This window comes from Pseudorca crassidens, chromosome 1, assembly GCF_039906515.1.
Source record: "Pseudorca crassidens isolate mPseCra1 chromosome 1, mPseCra1.hap1, whole genome shotgun sequence".
In the NCBI taxonomy this organism is placed as follows: domain Eukaryota; kingdom Metazoa; phylum Chordata; class Mammalia; order Artiodactyla; family Delphinidae; genus Pseudorca; species Pseudorca crassidens.
This window is the reverse complement of record NC_090296.1, coordinates 103,161,890-103,186,642: the sequence shown is the minus strand read 5'-3', so window position 1 is coordinate 103,186,642 and position 24,753 is coordinate 103,161,890. Positions and strand designations below refer to the sequence as shown.

At 36.6% G+C, this 24,753-nt stretch overlaps 1 protein-coding gene across 4 annotated transcripts in view; it reads right to left on the bottom strand.

Moving 5' to 3' along the window:
- The window catches only part of UNC13C (unc-13 homolog C), a 615,854-nt gene that overhangs the window by 337,144 nt on the left and 253,957 nt on the right, over positions 1–24,753 (bottom strand). The window lies entirely within an intron of this gene.

The window sequence follows — 24,753 nt, the reverse complement described above, 5'->3', positions numbered from 1 at the left end:
ATAATTTTTAAAGAATGAAGGGAGCTTCAATAATAGGCCTTAAAATGTGAAATTGACTCTCTGGAGGAGACAATGAGGGCAAACAGTGAAGATTTAATTACCTCAGGCTCGAAAGCTAATGCATTTTGAAATGCAGTAGCGAAACTGCTGGTCAAACTTTTGCTTGCTATACTTTGGAACTGTGACCACATGCCAACTGAAGCTTTTTTATTAGCGTGAATGGTAGGAATAAAATTCAGAATACTGGCATGTGCTTATTAAATCTTGCTGCTTTCAAAAGTGTACTGTGGTAGAGATGCACTCAAACTAGAGCTAGAGAGTCTCTAAGCAGAGATGCCAAGGGAGCACAGCTACCTTTCCCTACAAGCAGAGGCTCACTCTGCTTGTGTCCTGCAATATAAATTGACTGAGAATATCATAATTTGGAACCTTGCAGGGTTGAGAACAGCCAGCTGCTTCTGTATACAAAATGTATGTATACAAGCAGAGGTTTCTGAGTGCAACTTCAAAAACATACGAAACTGTTGCCCCAGGGTGTTTCATACACTTTCCTTTAGGAAATCTCTAAGTGACAATGAAGGGGAACTTAGTGGCAAAGATCAGATTAATGGTGTTGCACCTTAGCATGCAGTTTTGCAGGGGCTGAGGCAGCAGCCATTAGGTTAAGAGTGAGGAATTGGTCAGAACAAAGGAGTCAGTAGCAACAAGTTACATTTTCCAGGCTGATGTGGTTACTCATAAAATGGTCTTGAAACCCACCTCCTGGAAGCCTGGTAAAATTTCCAGAGTCTGGTATTTTCCAAATGTGCCTCAGGCTCACTACAGCTGTATTTAAAGTAATTTCTGGGTCCTTGAACTCACAGCAAAAGGAAATGGACTTCAAGGAGAATCTATTCCCAGCTAGGAAAACCATTTACCTGGATTTCCTGGGATGGTCCCAATTTATGGTTTTATAGATATGCAATGCCTTTTAATTCTTTTTGGAGCCCTCTTTCTTTTACTTTCATTTTAGTAGGCATTGGCACATTGGTCAAGGAAGGTCTCCCCAGATGTAGAACCAAGGACTTGGAGAAAAAAGATAAAAGAAATTCGCCAAGAAAGAAGTACCAGGGCCTGCCAAATTGGCTAGCCAACTAACTACTTCTGCTGCTAGCATCAGGAAGTCCTGAGTAACCCACCCAGCAGGACTCTATTATATTTGCTATATACCACCGACAGTCATATATTTTCTACGTTCCCTCTTACTGAATAAGACTTTTTAAATTGCTATTATCCTATTTTCTTCTCTCTCCACAGTAATACATTGGGAATGTTAGAAGAAGATGACTTGTCTTTAGTGTATAGACCTAAGGATCACAAAGAACCAAACATGTAGCTGAGGGAGAGATTACCCAAATATCCTAGACTTCAAGCTAAATACAGTAACTGGATATAATTTGGGGATTATCTGCCTTGGAAGACAGAGGATGAATTCATTTTATTTAAAGTCCAGAGAAAGATATAAATATTGTGTATAAATATAGAATGCTCAGAGAGGTGGAAGGTGACAGATACAGTAAGTTCATTCACTCAGCAACCTTTTAAGACCTCCTTCCCTTTCCTGCTTCTGTGAAATATCCCAGTCTCCCCTGCAACTAGAGATGACCACTTGACATAGTTCTGCCAATGAGATATAAGCAAAAATCTTCTTGCCCTATTCTGTTTTCTTCTTTTATTACTCTGGAACATGCATGTAGAACATCCTCCACTAAAGATGATAAAACAGGAAGATAGATTTAGCTTTTTTCTTCAATGGAATAATTGAGTTACCAAACTAGCCCTCAAATGCCTATACCTGGAATTCTTGTTGAATGAAATAAATAAATCTCTTTTTGACTAAGCCACAATCATGGCTTAATGTGAAGCTGAATAAAATTCTAATTGAATCAGTGGGAAAATAATTAAATATCTACCAAGTTCATTTTGTTTCATTATATATTAAATGATTTAAAATGTTTAATTTATTAACTCTTACTATTTTTGTACTTGCTGTTTTATTCCTTAACTATTTAACATGTGTTTCACAAACCTTGACTTTTATGAAAATATAAAGGCTTGCAGTTTAGATGGAAAACTGGAGGCTTATGTAGGAAAATTTGATAGAAATATTTTTACACACAAGGGAAAAGTCTATCACATAAAATAGAGAGAAAAAGCATACTCCCATTAAATCTTACTCCACTAGATCATTCCCCACCTGATTAATTAGCTAACAAAGACTCCTGGTTTAGTTCACCAGCTTGTGATTTGACCTTTCTATAAGAAGAGAATAAGATATTTTACTGCATAAACTCTTGGTAAATAAAATAAGTATTATTAAAGCCATTTGCTTTGTAGTTTTGTTTTTTTTTTAACTAAAAACAATCTGCATCTTAAAGAGTAGTTCATATGTCTAATTTTGTGTTTTTTCATTGTTAAAGAGAGGAATGGTTTGGTTTCCATGGGAATAAGTTATTTTATTCTTTCCCAAATTAAAGCAAAGCGTTTCCCCCTTCTGGACTCAGAATTATTGTGTGTGTTTGTGTTCTGTTTTTTCTTTATTTTTGTTTTCAGTTCACAGATACCCTATCTCTGTACAGCCAACCACTATTTGGCCAATTTTCTTTTGGCAGCCATCCAAAAGACTAATTTCCTTATAATTATTTATTCCAAATTTGAAAATGGTCTTACTGTAAACATTTTTAGATTTAGAGTTTCCTGGATATGGCCCAAATACATATCTCCTATAATTAAGGCAAAACAAAAAACAAAGACAAAAAGCAAATAAAAAAAAAAAAAACCAAAACAAACCCCAAACCCACTCCTTACCCAATTTATAAGAGTTTAACCTATTCTGAGAAGGACTGCTTTACCTAGAGAAATGCCCATGAATTTCATAAAGCCAATAAAGCCTGATTTCAACGGAACAATGAGCTGTTGCTCAAGCAGTCATCCTCCAATGGGAAGTCATTACGAAAGTAGTATATGAGCAAATGACCATTCAAAAATGAGAACTGTACCTATAGTCAAGCTAGTTCTAATGAAGCAACCAAAATACATCTCACACAGCAACTATACCAGAAAAAAAGCCAATAGTAAATTATGTTGCCATTAAAAATCATGTTAAGAGTTTATAAAATTCTAGCTATATATTTTAAGTATAGTAAATGAAATTTCTATAATATTTTAATGCTATTATACCAGATTTTGTTAATAGACACATTAATAAGAGAGATATTAAATATTTATGTGTTTTTATATACCTATATACCCATATATGTGTATGTATATATATATGCATTGAAACAAGCTGTAAGGTTATATGTAAAAATATAGGTGGTAAAATTAGTGAAAATTTTTATTTTATTCTTTACATTTTCCTATCACAATCAACAAAATTGTATTTTAAAATATCTAGTAATTGTAAATAATCTCATTTCAACTCAAGCTGGAAGTCAGGGCACTGACTGAGAAAATCATCAGCCAGAAACCTGCAAGAGCCATCCTTAGGCAAAGCAGCAGCAGCCTTTCAGGCAGTGATTGAATTCTCTAGTTACAGCTTAGTTCCTTAAACTCTGACCCACCAAATGGAAATATGTGAGACACCTGATGTGCACATTTCCTCTCAGTGATTTATTATGAATTATGTAACCCGCTTCCATCACAGTATATGTGTCTTGTTATTGAATTAAGAGCCCTAACCCTATTATCTTTTAATTGTATTATAATAGATAGACAAACTCTAAGTTCAAAACCCAGTGCCAGTGCACAGCGACTTTCCCCACTGCATTTATCAAGGACAATTTAATTATGGGAATTAGGATGGAAAAAAAACCCCTGGTCCTCAACATTTTACTTTTGTTTAAGTTTTTCTGAGGATATTCTATGTAGTAATTGGACGTTGTAGATCCATTCTATTAATCAATGACATGGAAGACAAAAGAATGAGAATAAGAAATAAATTATACTATTAGAGGCACTTTTGTAAAAGAAAAGGAGCTGAAGAGGAATTCATATGCTGACATTTAAGGATTGGTTGAATGAAGTCCTAGTACTGTAATAGGCCAGAGAACCAAAGGACAAAGTATGATCTTATAAGATATACCAATTTTCCTGCCCCACCTTCCAGCCCCACAATTAGACCATCAATACCTCAAAGTCCTGTATTCTATTTTTATATCTATTTTTATATCTAATATTTCCTTCACAGGTACTAATGTTGCAGATAAATTTATTTTAATAGCTGTTTTGAGACTTATTCAATATTAAATATTACAAAATATTAATTATGTTAAAATAATAAAGGTAAGAAACTGGTTTGTTTAGAAAAATATTGTCCATTTTGCTGTGCAAAGAGAGAACACTTAGGGAGAGAGATCAGAAAACAGGAATATCTATATGATATCACTTTTAGGTGGAATCTAAAAATCTGAACTAATGGTTACCAGGGGCTGGAAGGTGGGGAAATAGGAGAGATAGGAGAGATGTTGTTTAAGAGTACAAAATAGTCGATAAATAAGTCCTAGAGATCTAATGCACAATATAGTGAATATAGACAACAATATTATATTAATCACCAAACTTGCTAAAAGACTAGATCTTAATTATTCCCACGACAAAAATGGTTATGGTAATCATGTGATGTGATAGAGGAACTAGTTAATGCTACAATGGCAATCATATTATAATATACAAATGTATCAAATCAACATATTTTTCCTTAAATTTACACAGTGTTATATGCCAAATATAATTTAAAAAGAAACAACACGTAGAAAACAGGAGAATCAAATTACTCTTTCAAAAAATAGGAGAAATATATATGCATGCGAATGTGTGCGTGTGCGTGTGCGTGTGCGTGCGTGCACGCAATAGGGATGGTTTCTACTCACCACCTCTTTGGTTCACCACACGTTTTTCCCAACTCAGACCCTTTGTTCATTGTGTTTCTTAGAGCAAGGATGTCTTTTCCCTACTCCTCTACCTAATGAACACTTAGCTGTCTTTCAAGACTCAGATAAAATATCACCTCTGTGTGAAACTTCCCTAAGAAAAATTTTTCCAAACCCTAGTACCTACAGCAAATCGATATGAAAAAACTGTTTATCAGAAACATAAGAGAAATATCATATGTCACAGTAATCATACTCTTCTTTATTGTTGCTCATTAACTATTACAAATGTGCATATTCCAATTAGTGGCTAATTATGCAGCTGAAATCTAACCATTTGCTTTAAGTTGGAAATAAGATCCACTTTGGATATATGTTTGACATTTATTGGACATGTGATTAAAGGCATTATCTTTTCAAACCTGATTTTTCTTTAAGTGGTGACATGCATTTTTTTCTTCAACTAACTTGTCCATAAAGAAGCTGCACAGCAAAAGATAATGTAAATGTAAGGAGCCAAGGACAGTGTATGTTGTCACTGTTCTGTGGCTGTCCTACTCTAGCTTTAATATTCCAAGGTCTATGATTCACAGAATAAGTTATGCCTTTTTCATTTTACTTTCAAGGCCAATGTGTATTAGGCATGATGGAGTAACAGAACAAACTTGGAAAAAGATCTGCCTGATTCAAATTCCATTTGAGCCACTTACTAGCAATATGACTCTGGGCAAGTTATGCAATTGCACTGAGCCTCCATGCCCAATCTATAAAACTAGAACATTGATATTGATCTTTTAAACATGATTAAATATATAAAAAAAACACAGAACTATGCTGGGCATTTAGCAGGCTTTAATTAGATCTAGCTAACTAATGCAGCTAAGTACATCATTCAAACATATAAATATATTTTGCCTTTAACAGCAATAGACAAGTTACTGAAAAGATATAAAACGGAATTTTTTAATTAGCCTAATTATCAAAACACTGAAAATTAAATCATTGATATATATTGATATAATAAAATTTTATTCAACTATTAAAAACACTGTTTTAGGTGAAGATTTATTTCAGGGGTCTCTATACTGTTCCATTGATCTATATATGTCTGTCTGTATTACAGTACCACACTGTTTCTGTTACTGTAGATTTGTATTATTTTTCCCCATAACAAATTTTTAAGTGTACAGTACAGTACTGTTGGATACAGGTACATGGTTTATAACTAATCCCAGAACTTCTCTTGCTTAATTACGACTCCGTGCCTACTATTTACAATAGCCAGGACATGGAAGCAACCTACGTGTCCATCAACAGATGAATGGATAAAGATGTGACACATGTATATAATGGAATATAACTCAGCCATAAAAAGAAACGAAATTGAGTTATTTGTAGTGAGGTGGATGGACCTAGAGTCTGTCATACAGAGTGAAATAAGTCAGAAAGAGAAAATTAAATACCGTATGCTAACACGTATATATGGAATCTAAAAAAAATAAATGGTTCTGAAGAACCTAGGGGCAGGACAGGAATAAAGACACAGATGTTAAGAATGGACTTGAGGACACGGGGCAGGGGAAGGGTAAGCTGGGACGAAGTGAGAGAGTGGCATGGACACATATACACTACCAAATGTCAAACAGATAACTAGAGGGAAGCAGCCACATAGCACTGGGAGATCAGCTCAGTGCTTTGTGACCAACCTAGAGGGGTGGGATAGGGAGGGTGGGAGGGAGACACAAGAGGGAGGGGATATAGGGATATATGTGTATGTATAGTTGATTCACTTTGTTTTACAGCAGCAACTAACACAACAATGTAAAGCAATTATACTCCTATAAAGATGTTAAAAAAAAAAGAAAACTCTGTGCCTATTGATTAGTAACTCCCCATTTCACCCTCTCTCCAGCCCACAGAAACCACCATTCTAGTCTTGAATTCTGTGAATATGATGATTTTAGATATCTCATATAAGTGTAATAATGCAGTATTTGTCTTTCTGTAACTGGCTTAGCATAACATCCTCAAGGTTCATCCCTACTGTCACATATTGCAGAATTTCCTTCTTTTGTAAAGATGAATAATATCCCATTGTATGTATATATCACATTTTCTTTATTCATTCACCTGTCACTGGACATTTAGGTTGTTTCCACATCTTGGCTGTTGTGAATAATACTGGGCTTGGAAGCGCTAATATCTCTTTGAGATTCTGATCTCAATTCTTTTGGATATATACCCAGAAGTGAGATTGCCAGATCAATGGTAGTTCTGTTTTCAAATGTTTGAGTAGACTCCGTACTTGTTCCCATAGCAGATGTACCATTTTGCATGCCCACCAATAGGGTACAAAGGTTCACACAATGGGAAAAGATAGATAGGAACTGGGACCACAGAGGAAGGTCCCATCCAACAGAAGCTTGAATCAGGAAGGAAACTCACACATCACTGGTGATGCTGTCCAAGGCAGAGAGAAGGAAAAAAAATACTCTGGCTTCTCCCATCCTCCCACCTTTGATCTTATTGCAGTGCTTCCTCATGGCCAAACCTAGTGGGCAGGGAAGTCTGGGAAAGGTAGCCTTTAGAGTTCAGTTCCCTGAGATAAAGAACACACCAAAGACATTTCAGGGAATAAATGGTATAGCAAACAGGTAAATGACCAGCACATATGCCAAACTCATGTAGAAAATGCCATAAAGAAACACATAACACTATGCACTTGGTTTGAAGTGTTTCTTTGTTTCTCTTACTCCTTTTAGCATTGCTGTGCCTTTCCCTAAGAGGTCTTTACATTTGCATCTTCACAGATAAAACCCTTTAACGCTAAAAGCATTTTTCTACAGTGTATCATTCAACGTCCTTATTTCAGGAAAGGAAACCGATAAAAAGAGAATAATAAACATTTTTGTACTAGGTAACACAATGAGTGATTTGGAAAGAAAATTATGAGTATAAAAATGCTTTGAGGGCTTCCCTGGTGGCGCAGTGGTTGAGAATCTGCCTGCCAATGCAGGGGACACGGGTTCAAGCCCTGGTCTGGGAAGGTCCCACATGCCGCAGAGCAAGTAGACCCATGAGCCACACTACTGAGCCTGCGCATCTGGAGCTTGCGCTCCGCAACGAGAGGCCGCGACTGTGAGAGGCCCGCGCACCGCGAAGAAGAGTGGCCTCTTCTCGTCGCAACTAGAGAAAGCCCTTGCACAGAAACAAAGACCCAACACAGACAATAATTAATTAATTAATTAATTAATTAAATTTTAAACAAGAAAAAAGAAAAGAAACTTGTTTAAAAAAATGCTTTGAAAAAATAATAGTGCTTTATAAATATGAACCATTTTATTATCATTAATGTTATATAGTCACTCTGTATAAGCATATGGATGCTTTAAAACTTTTTTAAAATACTGTTTTTCAGAAAGATGGAGCATCCCTCTACCAATTTCCACTGCAGTGAGCACAATTCATATTATCACATATTTGCATTCAGTGCCCTACTTGACTCAATGAATGTTACTGTCAATATTTTAATGGAAAGATATTGCTTAGTGTTAGTTTTTACCTTTAAAAGGTTTGATACTTGATCTATATAATTGTATTTAATTTTAACTGAATTTGTATAAATGCAGGATCATACTCTACATACCATTTAGCATCTCCACTTTTTAAATTTAATATGTCATGTCCATCCTGACATATACACATATACATCATTCTTTCTAATGATTATATGATATATTCCATTATATGGATGTTTTCTAATGAATTCATCCCCTATAGATAGTAGATGTGTATTTAGGTGGTTTCCAATGTCTTACTGTACTGCTATACAGAATGCTTTGTATGTATATCTTTATGAACTTATAAAAATATTCTAGTCTGACAAATTATTAAAAGTGGATTTTTTAGGTTGGAAGTCATGTCAGTTACATACACATCTGTATACAGATAGATACACACACACACACAATTACTAAAATATCCTGCAGAAAGCATATATGTGCTTACACTACACCTGTTTCTCTATACTTTCATTAGTACTGAGTACTAATTACTTTTCAATCTTTGCTAATCAGAAAGCTGAAATATGCCTTCTCCTATTATATTGACTTTTAGGGAGTCCATCTGTTATACATTAAATTAAATATGAAAAAAATGAAATATGTATGTACATTTCTACAAAACTTTCCTCTTTCCCACACCAGTCCAATTGAAAAGGAGAAAAAAAAAATGAATGAAAAGTGCCCTCCCCCACCATATATCAAAGAGACCTCTGAAGAGGAGCTTATGATTATTTCTTGCCAGAGAAAAAGGGTTAAAATAGCCAGAATCTGTACCTGGCAAGAGAACAGAATCAGTCAGCATGCTTTCTTATAGGCACTTAAGTTGCCTTTCTCTGAGATGCTCCCCTTCACTCTTCGCTAGAAAAGAACAGCTGCTATTCTCCTGAGACACTCTGAAGCAATGATGGGAATGTCAGCGGCAAGCTGCAGTTACATCAGTTGCCTGAGCAGACCTTATCTGAACACCACACTTGAATGAGAAGCAGCGATGATAAAGGTAAATACTATTAACTAACACCCCTCTCATTCCAAACATCAGCAACACAGCAACAGTGCACAGGCTAGTGGAAGACTTCTGCACTAATCACCAAGGAATTGCTAAAACAGAGAAAAAACATTAGGAAATCCTACCATCCAATTAACTTTTCCACTTAAATCTAAGCTCAACCAATTATTGGGAATGGAGCAGTTATGCCTAAGAATTCATAAACAGTAATGTTGGGTATACTTCAGACCTCTCTGGACTCTTTTGCTGGATGTTATGGAAAATACAAAGAGAGAGAATTCAAAAAGAAAAAAAAAAACCAAGTCACCACACAAACACAAAAAACCACTTGACAGCACCTGTGTTATTGTGGCAATGGTGCTCATCAATAGTAGCTACCCTTCATCATTAAAATGTAAACTCAAGTGTCTTGAAAATTAGAGTTCGATCTACATAATTATGAACCTTTAGCCAAAAATTTAGATAAAAAATACATCTATCCGAATGTTTTCAAACTTCCAAAAGAACACAACTTGATCAACTATAAACACAGCTTAAAAAGGTACCAAAAAAACTATCCTCCAGATGATATAAAGGTATGACTGATTATTCACAAAGAATTAATTTCAACAGAAGATATTACATTAGGTTAAACCATATGAAATTGCCATTATTGTAGGTCAAGAGTTGACCATCAGCAATTTCATATGGCTTGGCCTAGTAATAACTAGTTCCATATAACAAAATCTTGTTTGTGTCCTAGTTGAACATACACTTTGTACTTGGCAAGTACAAGAAATTCTATGAAATTAAAAAACCAGTGCGATCACATAACAGTCTGATCATTAAGATACTGAAGAAATTAGTGGTGGTGGTGTGACAGGGAAAATAAAGAAAAATACCAAGTAACAAAGACAGTCAAGATTTCCTAAACTGGATGTATTTGAGAATGGTACTGATCCTAGAGGGGACCACTTAAATACTACTGTAAAACATTTTTCAAGAAAGTCAGCCACTCCTCAGGGGACTTCCTTATCCCTCCCCCACCAGACAATGGATTAATTTTGTCTATTCAGGGAAATTTCAAGATCTTAAGCCCATGTGAGAACATTATCCTGACCTTAAAGTAGGCAGCAGTCAAAACTTCTGGCTATTAAAGAATTTCTTGGGGTTCTAGAAAGATCAGATCCATATTCATCAGGGACAGTAGATAAATAAAGAGGATAAGATTTTACATAATAGGAGAAAAGATGTAGGCTGCCAGCATTTTATAAAGGGCACAGCAGAAGCCAGGCAAGACTGTCAGAGGTCTAAGGTCAAGGCCAGATGGCCATAGATGGTAAGGAAAGCTAGCCAGGTGTATAGATAGCATTCACATAAGAGCTACTCTTGAGTTGCACTGATCCTCTTTCCATAAATGTAAAGTCTTCTAAGGGGACTGACTCTTTCTGCTTGTCCACTGGCTATTAGCTGTACGAAAGCATGCCTCATTCTAGAGTACTCCACAGCCTCTGAAATCTCCTGGAAAGGCAGTGCATAAAAGTATCAGCGACTTAACTTTCCCCCAATTTACCATTTCTCCACAACTTTACTCCTGTATTATGAAATACTGTGGGTTCTAATCACTTAGTTTCATTTCAATCTTTGTGACTAAATATACCACTGAAAAATAAACTTGGACTAGTTGTTTCAATTACTTGTAGGAACAAAGCAAGGTATAAACAATAGCTTAAAATCAAACATTTAATTAAACACGCTTTAAATCATATTAAATATGGCCCTTATATTAGCAGTGTTGAAAAAACAGTGTCTCGTTCTTTGAAGGATTTTTCCCAATACATGAACTTAATTATTTGGCAATGGTAAAGTTTCACAAAGTAATATACCTATGATGTCAGAAAGGGTCTTAGATATCATCTTCAGATAAAAACACATGTTAAATGTCCCCTCAGAATTAGTGGTAGTTTTCCATTCTGTGCTTTCTTAATTTTATCCATAGTTCTGTGAGGACAGATCGAAAAAGGATGTCAAAATCTAGTCTTAGTAAAAGCTCAAGAAGTTATTCTACTGCTTATTTCAGTGCTTTAAATAAGACAAAATGCATTTTGTCCCCTTTACTGTGCCTTCAATTCCAACTCTAATCAAAAGCATCACCAAAAGTAACATATCATGAAGACTAAAGGCATTGGTAAGGTTTCATCAGGCAGGAAAACATATACTGGTGATGCTAGTAAAAAAGTAAATGCTTGACCGCTGCAACGTCATGCTGGCCTCTGCCGCCGCAGGCTCGCCCTGCATTCTGTACTCCTCCCTCCCCATGGCCTGAGTGAGCCAGAGCCCCTAAATCAGTTGCTACTTTACCCCGTCCTGTCTGGGCAGGGAATAGACGCCCTCAGGCGACCTACATGCAGAGATGGGGCCAAATCCAAAGCTGAACCCCAGGAGCAGTGAGAACAAAGAAGAGAAAGGGAAATCTCTCCCAGCAGCCTCAGGAGCAGCAGATTAAAGCTCCACAATCAACTTGATGTACCCTGCATCTGTGGAATACCTGAATAGACAACGAATCATCCCAAAATAGAGGCGGTAGACTTTGGGAGCAACTGTAGACTTGGAGTTTGCTTTCTGCAACTAATTTGTTTCTGCTTTTATGTTTATCTTAGTTTACTGTTTAGAGCCTATTATCACTGGTAGATTTCTTTACTGATTTGGTTGCTCTCTTCCTTTTTATATATATATATTTTTTTTTCCTTTTTCTCTTTTTGTGTATGTGTACACTTCTTTGTGTGATTATGTCTGTATAGCTTTGCTTTTGCCATTTGTTCTAGAGTTATTTCTGTCCCTTTTTTTTTTTAGTATAGTTTTTAGTTCTTGTTCTCATTGATGGATTTGTTTTTTGGTTTGGTTGCTCTCTTTCTTTTTTTAAATTAATTTTTAATTTCTTAATTTTTAATAATTATTTACATTTTACTAACTTTATTTTATTTATTATTTCATTCTTCTCTCTCTCTCCTTTCCTTCCTTCCTTCCTTCCTCCTTCCCTCCCTCCCTCCCTTCCTTCCTCACCCTTTTCTTCTGAGCCATGTGTCTGACAGGGTCTTGGTGCTCTAGCCAGGTGTCATGCCTGAGACTCTGAGGTGGCAGAGCCAAGTTCAGGACATTGGTCCACCACACATCTCCCAGCCCCATGTAATATCAAATGGAGAAAGTTCTCCCAGAGACCTCAATCTCAATGCTAAGACCCAGCTCCACTCAACGACCAGCAATCTACAGTGCTAGACACCCTATGTCAAACAACTAGCAAGACAGGAACACAACCCCACCTATTAGCAGAGAGACAGCCTAAAATCATGATAGTTCACAGACACCCAAAAAGAGACCACCAGACGTGGTCCTGCCAACCAGAAAGTCCAGACCCAGCCTCATCCAGCAGAACACAGGCACCAGTCTCCTCCATCAGGAGGCCTACACAACCCAATGAACCAATCTTGCCCACTGGGAGAAGACACAAAAAACAACAGGAAGTACGAACCTGCAGCCTGCAAAAAGGAGACCCCAAACACAGTAAGTTAAGCAAAATGAGAAGACAGAGAAATACACAGAAGATGAAGGAGAAAGGTAAAAACCCACCAGACCAAACAAATGAAGAGGAAATAGGCAGTATACCTGAAAAAGAATTCAGAGTAATGATAGTAAAGATGATCCAAAATCTTGGAAATAGAATGGAGAAAATATAAAATACGTTTAACAAGGACCTAGAAGAACTAAAGAGAGGAATCAACAGCAGAATAACTGAGGCAGAAGAAGGGATAAATGACCTGGAAGACAAAATAGTGGAAATAACTACCGCAGAGCAGAATAAAGAAAAAACATTGAAAAGAACTGAGGACAGTCTCGGAGAACTGTGGGACAGTATTAAATGCACCAACATTCGAATTATAGGGGTCCCAGAAGAAGAAGACAAAAAAAGAGACTGAGAAAATATTTGAAGAGATTATAGTTGAAAACTTCCCTAATATGGGAAAGGAAATAGTCAATCAAGTCCAGGAAGCACAGAGAGTCCCATACAGGATAAATCCGAGGAGAAATATGCCAAGACACACATTAAACTATCAAAAGTTAAATACAAAGAAAAAATATTAAAAGCAGCGAAGGAAAAACAAATAACATAAAAGGGAGTCCCCATATGGTTAACAGCTGATCTTTCAGCAGAAACTCTGCAAGCCACAAGGGAGTGGCAGGACATACTTCAAGTGATGAAAGGGAAAAACCTACAATCAAGATTACTCTACCCAGCAAGGATCTCATTCAGATTCAATGGAGAAATTAAACCCTTTACAGACAAGCAAAAGCTAAGAGAATTCAGCACCACCAAACCAGCTCTACAACAAATGCTAAAGGAACTTCTCTAGGCAGGAAACACAAGAGAAGGAAGAGACTTACAATAACAAACCCCAAACAATTAAGAAAATGGTAATAGGCACATACATATTGATAACTACCTTAAATGTAAAAGGATTAAATGCTCCAACCCAAAGACACAACCAGCTGAATGGAAACAAAAACAAGACCCATATATACGCTGTCTACAAGAGACCCACTTCAGATCTAGAGACACATACAGACTGGAAATGAGGTGATGGAAAAAGATATTTCATGCAAATGGAAATCAAAAGAAAGCTGGGGTAGCAATTCTCATATCAGACAAAATAGACTTTAAAATAAAGACTATTACAAGAGACAAAGAATGACCTATATAATGATCAAGGGATCAATCCAAGAAGAAGATATAACAATTGTAAATATGTATGCACCCAATATAGGAGCACCTCAATACATAAGGCAAATACTAACAGCCATAAAAGGGGAAATTGACAGTAACACAATCATAGTAGGGGTCTTTAACACCCCACTTTCACCAATGGACAGATCATCCAAAATGAAAATAAATAAGGAAACACAAGCTTTAAATGTTGCATTAAACAAGATGGACTTAATTGATATTTACAGGACATTCCATCCAAAAACAACAGAATACACTTTCTTCTTAAGTGCTCATGGAACATTCTACAGGGTAGATCGTATCTTGGGTAACAAATCAGGCCTTGGTAAATTTAAGAATACTGAAATTGTATCAAGTATCTTTTCCAACCACAACACTATGAGACTAGATACCAGTTACAGGAAAAAAATCTGTAAAAAAATACAAACACATGGGGGCCAAACAATACACTACTAAATAACCAAGAGATCACTGAAGAAATCAAAGAGGAAAACAAAGAATACCTACAAACAAATGACAATGAAAACACGATGAAAACACGATGACTCAAAACCTACGGGATGCAGCAAAAGCAGTTCTAAGAGGGAAGTTTACAGCAATACAATCCTACCTCAAGATACAAGAAACATCTCAAAGAAACAATCTAAACTTACACCTAAAGCAATTAGAGAAAGAAGAACAAAAAACCCCAAAGTTAGCAGAAGGAAAGAAATCATAAACATCCCATCAGAAATAAATGAAAAAGCAATGAAGGAAACGATAGCAAAGATCAACAAAACTAAAAGCTGGTTCTATGAGAAGATAAACAATATTGATAACTTTAGCCAGACTCATCAAGAAAAAAAGGGAGAAGACTCAAATTAATAGAATTAAAATGAAAAAGGAGAAGTAACAACTGACACTTCAGAAATACAAAGGATCATGAGAGATTACCATAAGCAACTATATGCCAATAAAATGGACCATCTGGAAGAAATGGACAAATTCTTAGAAATGCACAGCCTTCTGAGACTGAACCAGGCAGAAACAGAAAATATAAACAGACCAATCACAAGCACTGAAATTGAGACTGTGATTAAAAATCTTCCAACAAACAAAAGCCCAGGACCAGATGCCTTCACAGGCAAATTCTATCCAACATTTAGAGTAGAGCTAACACCTATCCTTCTCAAACTCTTCCAGAATGTAGAAGAGGGAGAAACACTCCCAAACTCATTGTACAAGGTCACCATCACCCTGATATCAAAACCAGACAAAGATGTCACAAAGAAAGAAAACAACCAGCCAATATTACTGGTGAACATAGATGCAAAAATTCTCAACAAAATACTACCAAACAGAATCCAACAGCACATTAAAACGATCATACAGCATGATTAATTGGGGTTTCTCCCAGGAATGCAAGGATTCTTCAATATATGCAAATTAATCAATGTGATACAGCATATTAACAAATTGAAGGAGCAAAACCATATGATCATCTCAATAAATGCAGAAAAAGCTTTTGACAAAATTCAACACCCATTTATGATAAAAACCCTCCAGAAAGTAGACATAGAGGGAACTTACCTCAATATAAAAAAGGCCATATATAACAAACCCATAGCCAACATTGTGCTCAATGGTGAAAAACTGAAACCATTTCCACTAAGATCAGGAAAAAGACAAAGTTGCCCACTCTCACCACTCTTATTCAACATAGTTTTGGAAGTTTTAGCCACAGCAATCAGAGAAGAAAAAGAAATAAAAGGAATCCAAACGAGAAAAGAAGAAGTATAACTGTCACTGTTTGCAGATGACATGATACTATACATAGAGAATCCTAAAGATGCTACCAGAAAACTACTAGAGGTAATCAATGAATTTGGTAAAGTAGCAGGAGACAAAATTAATGCACAGAAATCTCTGGCATCCCTATACACTAATGATGAAATATCTGGAAGCAAAATTAAGGAAACACTCCCATCTACCACTGCAACAAAAATAATAAAACACCTAGGAATAAACCTAGGTAAAGAGACAAAAGACCTGTATGCAGAAAACTATCAGACACTGATGAAAGAAATTAAAGATGATACAAACAGATGGAGAAATATACCATGTTCTTTGATTAAAAGAATCAACATTGTGAAAATGTCTATACTACCCAAAGCAATCTACAGATTCCTTGCAATCCCTATCAAACTACCAATGGCATTTTTCATAGAACTAGAACAAAAAAATTCACAATTTCTATGGAAACACAAAAGACCCCGAATAGCCAAAGCAATCTTGAGAAAGAAAAACGGAGCTGGAGGAATCAGGCTCCCTGTCTTCAGACTATACTACAAAGCTACAGTAATCAAGACAGTATGGTACTGGCACAGAAACAGAAATATAGAACAATGAAACAGGATAGAAAGCCCAGAGATAAACCCACACACATACGGTCACCTTATCTTTGATAAAAGAGGCAAGAATATACAATGGAGAAAAGACAGCCTCTTCAATAAGTAGTGCTGGGAAAACTGGACAGCTACATGTAAAAGAATGAAATTAGAACACTCCCTTACACCATATACAAAAATAAACTCAAAATGGATTAAAGACCTAAATGTAAGGCCAGAGACTATAAAACTCTTAGTGGAAAACACAGGCATCTTGCTATTTTTTATTTTCCCCATTTTTGTCCCATTTTCCCTTTTATCTGTTTTTTTCAATTATTTTTTATAACTGAATTTTATCTACTTTGTCATACTAGCTATTAATTCTTTTGTTTTATCATTATAGTTGTTACTTTAGTATGCATATTTAAGTTATCACAATCTACAAATGTTTTATACCCTTTAATATACAGTGTAAGAACCTTATAATAGTATATTTTCAGTTTTGTCTCCTAGACCTTTATGCAATCATTATCATATATTTTAGTTATTGCATTAACAACTCAGGAATAAGTTATTATTTTTGTGTTAATACTTACCAATCTTTTAAATAAATCTAAATAAAATGTAAGAGCGTAATATATATGTCAATGAGGTTATTATTTCCAGAGTTCATTCTTTTTCATGCCTTTATATTGATCTGTATTTTCCTCTGGCATCACATTTCTTCTGCCTGAGAAACTTCTCTTAATATTTTTTGTAGTGCCAGTCAGAAGGAAAGGAATTCTTTCAGCTTTCATATGTATGGAAAGCCTTTATTTTGTCTTTGTATGTTTTAAACCACTTCACTGCCTTTTTTTGAAGAGTGTTTCCTCTGTGTTTAGAACTCTAGTTTGACAGTTTTTCTTACAACAATGAAAAGATGATGCTCCATTGTACTACTGGTTACACCATTTCTGAGGCTATCTTTATTTTTCTTACTCTGTGTATGGTGCCTTTTTTCTCTGGAAGTTTTCATGATTTCCTCTTCTTCACTGGTTTGGAGCAATGTGACTATGTTGTGTTGATGTAATTTTTTCATGTATCTTACGCTTGAGATTCATTGAGCTTCTTGAGCCTGTGGGTTTATAATTCTGATCAAATTTGGGAAAAGAAAGTCCATTATTTCCTCAGATACTTTTTATACCCATCTTCCCTTCTTCTCCCTTAGGGAACTCCGATTAGATGATTTTTGGCTTCTTGAACCAGTCTCAACTGTTCTGTTTATTCTTTGACATTTTCTGTATGTTTCATCTCATATTTTTTTATTATTATGTCTGTAAGATAAATAATCTTTTCTTCTGCAATATTTAATCTACGTCATTCCTATTCACTGTACTTTCCATTGTACACAATGTATTTTTCATTTCTAGAAGTTCATTTTCAGTCTTTGTAAAAAATATCTTCAATATCTTCACTTACCTGTTTTCACATTGGGTTTTTTGTACTGGGTTTTCCCTGGCTCTTTGGATGGTTGTTTTGAATGATTGGCACTAGTAAGGGAATGAGATAGTGTGGAAAGGGCACTTACTGCGGTAATAGAAGATGAAGATAAGAGTCTTCGTTCTTTTACTTTCCTTGTTTGGATGAATTCTTTAGCAACAATCTGTTTCCCTCCCTGAGTCTTAGCTTTCTTATTTATAAAATGACAATAACAACAACAACAACAGTAATGGCAATGCTTCGTGAGGTATTTGAGAAGTGTAATACATGCGGTAGCAGTTAAGATACAGTAAATGGTTACACAAATATCAGTGACTATAATTATGATGATACTTTCAGTGATTTGGGTTTTAGATTTTTCTTCCTAGCCATTATATCTCAATAAGGTGATTACTTATCTAGAATTTCTTTTGTCCAATATTATCTTGTTTTATACACCCTTTACACAGAGATAAATGTTCTATTGTCAAGCTCAGCCAGGATGGCAGGACCAAGGAGAACTGTCCATTCTCCCCTAATTTCCTAGCACTGACTCTTTTCCTAGCTGATATGAGTCTCAGCACAGTCTCCCCACCAATTAGAATGAGAACTCTGTATGAGGAAGCAACTATTGTGCATATTTACCTCAATGTCTGTAGCATCTAGGAGAGTGCCTCACACATAAATATTTGTTGAAAGAATTATTTTTCTAAAGAGGGTCGGAGCTGGTACTGACACACACACACACAAAATGCCCAGGAAGTTGGACTTTACATTGTACAGTTCTAAGTCGGTAGAGATCTGCACATTTCCAATTTGGCTAGGGATAGCACTAGCATGTGAGTCTCCCTTCTCTGCCTTCAAAATGGTTGGTCCACATGTGGGCACATCCAAGAGGTGGGGGGATGAACCAAACAGAGGATGGCTGGCTATAGTGATTGGGTCTTGAAAATGCTACAAAAATCCAGATGACTGTAAGTACCTTTACTTACATTCTATATATATATATATTCTACTCAGGGGGAATTGGTTCAATCCATAGGCTCATATTAGTCACCAGGAGACCACCCACGACTTGTATGGTTTGTTTCACAAAGAGGAATTGGGCTAACTGCTTAAAAATGCAAAGAAACTGTAAGCACTAGAGGTAGGAAACACATGACCTTAGTGCTAAGGCTATTACGAACCACATGGAAGCTAATTAATGAAAAGCTATTGATTAGACATCAGGAATCAGACTGGAGTACAGAGCGGGGAGGAAAGAAGGGAGGGGAAGGGACACAAGGAGGGACAGTGACAGATGAGAGGCAGACAGGGAGAGGGAGAGACGGAGAGAGAGAAGAGAAAATATATAATGGAGGGGCAGAGATGGAGAAAAACACATAGAGATGGACAAACATCAGAGAAAAATAGAGAAAATAAATAAGCATAATAATTTCTGCCCTTTTGGAGTTCTACTGTTTGGCTTTTCCTGGACTCCTGCAAAGGCTTTCTGTAATACAATTTGTTTCTTCCTAATTCCTTTTCTATGGACCAGTTTAAATGCAGACCCTTTCTTCCCACCAAGAGGGATCTCTACAGAATAGACCCCATTGCCCCAAGAGTTTGCTGTTTGTAATTTAACTGCTCCCTAAAGATCTGGGGGATTTTGTTTGAATTCTAGTTGATCCTCAGTTTAAAACTAAGTAAAGTATATGTTCCTCTGTATCTCAGCCTATAGAATATCAAGGATCTGTCCTGATCCAAAATTTTATGGTTTGTTGACTATAAGTCAATTCTTTTTGGTGGCCCTAAGTTCATACTTCATTGAATTCTGTCCAGACCTCTTTCCATACACCTTCCTCTCCTTACTAACCCTTAAGTTCTGGTATGAATTATTCATGAAGTAGGTGCTAGTCTATTGGCTCTGCTGTATATGGATGAGTAATGGTTCAACCTTGTTTACTAAGTGAAAGGCAGTACTGGTTATTATATCCCCCTGTTGCCAGGCATATTCACAATGTAGACAATGCTAAGTAAACAAATTTGTAAGCCCGTGAAGTGTGACTAAACTCCTTCTTGCTTTAGACAATCGTGGGACTATCTTCTTGACAAATGACTTCCTGATGCATCATTGTAAGCTAGCTCAGACGACTGAGGAAATGCTCCCATCCACATAGCCCAGGAAAGGCCTCCGCTAGTAATCCAGGCAATAAATCAAATCCTTGATTACATTCAGGCTGTCATTTTAAAATATTAACCTGCCATGCTCTGAAGACATTTTTATTTAACTGTAGTATTTAAATGTTATCTCCTATGGAGCTGAGTTTACGCTTAATTCATACTCAGCCCTGGGCTGAGCAGCACATGGCACAGTGGAGAGCCTTGGGCCTGAGGCACTCGGTGTGCCACCCCATCTGGGTAGCTGTGAATGCAACATGGGTGGCATATGCTTCAAAGGGCCAAGACAATCAAACCTCTACAAATAACAGCATTATGAATTTTGGGTGCTTATGTGTTAAAAGAGCTTTCATGTACACTACCTCCTAACAATAACTTCATTGAGTCAAGGTGGGGAATACTTTTTGTGCACAATGCCCACTGTGAAACTGAGATTCAAAGAGGTTGAGGGGTTTCCTGGAGGTCAAGAAGCATGCTGGATCCAGAATAGTTCTGGAACTCAGGTTTGTAAACCTGAAGGCCAGAGAGCTTTTGGGTATAACATGAAATTACTCAAGTCAGTACTTTCCGTGGACCCAGTACAGTGCTTTGCATATAAAGGACACTCAGGAAATGAGGGTGGAATTTAACTGCTACCCCACAAAGCAAGTGAAGCTGGTTGTTCAGTCAATACATGAGTAGAATGTTTAAACACCACTGCCGTGCCTATTCAACACCACCATGAATAAATGAGGGCGTGTCCACACTCCTACCACAGGCAATGTATTGACTAGACTCTGTTATTAAAATAACTCTTTACTCCAATGGTTAATATTGACACCAATCTAAAAAAGATAGCCAATATGTACCAGCTACTGCCCCTCCAGGAGGGAATCAGCATATTTTGTTTTTATTTCCTATGTTAGCAAAAGTGAGGGACCAAGGATCACTGTAGAGTTCTCTAGAAAGCATAGTATCAACACATATATAAAATTTAAGTTTTCTAACTACAAAATGTCTTATTCAAATCGGCAGACTATACTTCCATTTTCTCTCTAGAACCCACTGGGAGAGACTGACTCCTTTTCCTCCTGAGGAAATGGTTTATAAGAAGCATAACCATTTCTTTAATTATAGCACAGGAAAATAAAATCGGGTCATAATTAATTATGAAATGATCGAATCCATAACTTACTAGGATCCAAGAGCAAAGATAAGGAGCACCTTAGATTTACGTAACACTATATCAATTTCAAAGTGCTTTCATATAGATTAGTGTAATTAATTTTCATGTGATATTTTAAAAATAACACGTTTACAACCCCTCCTACCCCACATTTCTGCAAGAGCTTAATTGGTCATGTCTCTGTTCTCTGTAAACACTGTCCAGAGTGCCACATTCTAGAATCACACATCCCTAGTCTTTTGAAGATTAAAATTTCAAACTTCTTTTTTTAACCCATGGCAAGAGAGGTAAAATTAAAATTGAAATTACTTAGCATTAATCTTTTGAGGGCATCAAAGTGCCATCAGTGGGGGAACCATTAGGCTTTCAAACAAAAAAAATTGAAAAATTACTTCATTTGCATTTTTGTCTTACCAGCTTTGTGACTGCCTGCCTGGTTCAGGTCAACTGCACTTTTTCCAGAGGAAGAGTCTGAAGGTGGGGAAAGACACACCTCTTTATTTCTACTTGTATCTTATTTTTGCCTTCACAATAGGGGGCTGCTTTGTAGTCTTGTCTCTACTATAACCTGTCTAAGCTTTGATTTTCTCATCAGTAAGATGAGGGATAAAGTTGGATAAAACCATGGCTCAAAACTTCACCCAGTTTCAATTCTCTAAATTCTTCTTTCAGCAGTACTTCCTTCCTACAGCACCTTGTTCATCAGACTCCTCTTGGTCTCACTATCCAGGTTGGAACCTTTTCGGTATGAAAGTATTACTGCCATTTCTGCTCTAAGTCCTGACTCTCGGCACAAAGGATGTGATCATGTTATTAACGCTAATAATTATAAAAATACAACTGCCATTTTGAATATGCTTAACAAGTGACAAAAGCTCTATATACATTATCTCAACAAATATATCAGTCCTGGGAAGTATGTATTATCCCATTTTCTCCGTATTAGAAAAGCTAAAGCTCAGAATTGAAGCAAATTGCCCAAAATGCAAACTAAAGCCATACGATGAATAAGCCGTCCTATTTTCAGAATGTCAGGACACGTTTTTACACTCTGGTTCACAGGGCAGAACTGTCAGGGTAGTGGGAGGCCTGGGTGAGTTCATCTGCGACATGTACGCATTTTTCAAAATCTGCACATAAATACACTATGAACTCATTTCCTCCTTCCTTATAAAGGAAGACAAGTTTGCAACTATCACACCATTTTCATGCTCAAATGAAATCATGGACAGGTAGATTCAAAATACTATTTCTAGAACCAGTGATATAGAACATTGATAATAAAAATGGAATCTTGGAGTTCAGGTAACTGGCAACAAAATTAATTACTGTTGAAAATTTAGGCATTCATTTTTTTATATTCTAGAAGGAAAATATGGAAAATATTTGTGAGCATGATTTCACTTAAAGCTCATAAATATTTTGTCAGTAAAGTGAAAAATGTGAAAAATATTCTCTCTATATATATTATATGCACAGTCTAGTGCAATGAATTTAAATTTCTTCCTTGAAAAGGATGCTGTTTTAAAAATACATGTATTGTTGGTGCCTCCTATCAAAAGGAAAACAAGTATACAGTAAATTACATGAAAAACTGCCAGTTAGAATACTGATTACTCATGTTTTCAATATCCATTCCAGTATACTCAGCCCATCAACCATGAATCTTTCTAGCCTGTCCAGTGGGAGCAAACACTATTCCTGATGTGACTGAACACTGGGCACTGTCATATCTAATTCTTTTGGGTGGACCTTACCTTGGTCTTGGGAAGTTTCCTCATATGCATGCACTTATCATTGTTCAGCTGATTTGTCAAAGGGGGTCCTTTGCAGGATTATAAAACTAGAATATTTCTACTACTGCATTTCTTTAAATGGATGCTTTATTTCATAGACTGCAACTGAAAACCTATGGGTCACATACCTCCAAAGGCTGTACCCTGTTTGACATGTTCTGTGTTGGCTTTCATACTGTTTTATTTTGTTTTGCTTATCAATTAAATTCAAAGTTCCAGACTTTCTATTCTAGTCAAGAGGGAGTAACCAGGACTAGAGATTCCCCCCACATGAAAAGTCAAGAAGTGAGCGAAATATATAAAACATTGTTTCTCAATATACTGAAGATCTGTCAAAGAAGAACAGTGATTTCAAGGAGGTGAAAAAAATTAACAAGGTGAGCCTTACCATTACTTCAGCTTACTTCCCTGAGGGAGTTTCCAGGCCACTGTGCAAAGAGAGAAAACCCAGGTGGAGTCCACTGGACTCTCTGAGTTGGAACGACAGAGTTGAAAATCTGAAAAAGCCAATGTAGCTAGAAGCCACAGGGCATACATACTATCAAAAAGAAGAGAACTGAACAGAAAGAAAGCAACAATTTACTTCAGGCTCATCTTGGGCAATCCGCTGAGTAATAAGTGCACGCATGTGATGAAACTACCCAAAGCCAGGTTAAAAGCCACCCTTGAAAGGATTAGACGTCACAGTGCCCAACACTCACCAAGGCTAGAAATAGTGTTTGTGTCCACTGCACAGACAAGAAAACCTTATCATTCATGAGTCAGTAGGTGGAGGACATGTTAGAGTCTTGCTTCAGTACTGAGGAATAATTAGCCTGAAGTTGAGTGTTATTTCATTCCCACTTAACAAATTTTAAAAAGCAAGACCTACCTAAAGAACTATGTGTTTCCATGTAACTTAACTATGTCTCAGAACAGAGCTCAAGAATATTTAGAGGATGCCAAAAGTATCCAGCAACCAACAAAGTAATATTTGCAAAGTCTGTCATTCAATATAAAATTACCAGGCACATGAAGTAGCAGAAAAACACAACACAAAATAAGGGAAAAAACATTATCAATCAAAACTGACCAAGAATGGACACAAATGTTAGAATTGTCAGTCAAGGGCATCAAAACAATTATTATAAGTATTGCGTGAATCAGAAAGCTAAGTAGAGAAAATCAATGTCAGGAGAATGAGAAGACAAGCCACAGACATGGAGAAAGTATTTTCAAAAGGCACATGTGATGAAAGACTATCATCCAAAATATTCAAAGAAATCTTAAAACTCAATAATAATAAACAACTTGATTAAGAAATGGGCCGGGGGGGTTCCCTCGTGGCGCAGTGGTTGAGAGTCCGCCTGCCGATGCAGGGGACACGGGTTCGTGCCCTGGTCCGGGAAGATCCCACATGCCGCGGAGCAGCTGGGCCCATGAGCCATGGCCGCTGAGCCTGCGCGTCTGGAGCCTGTGCTCCGCAACGGGAGAGTCCACAACAGTGAGAGACTCACGTACCGCAAAAAAAAAAAAAAAAAAGAAATGGGCCGAAAACCTTAACAGACACCTCACCAAAGATAATGAACAG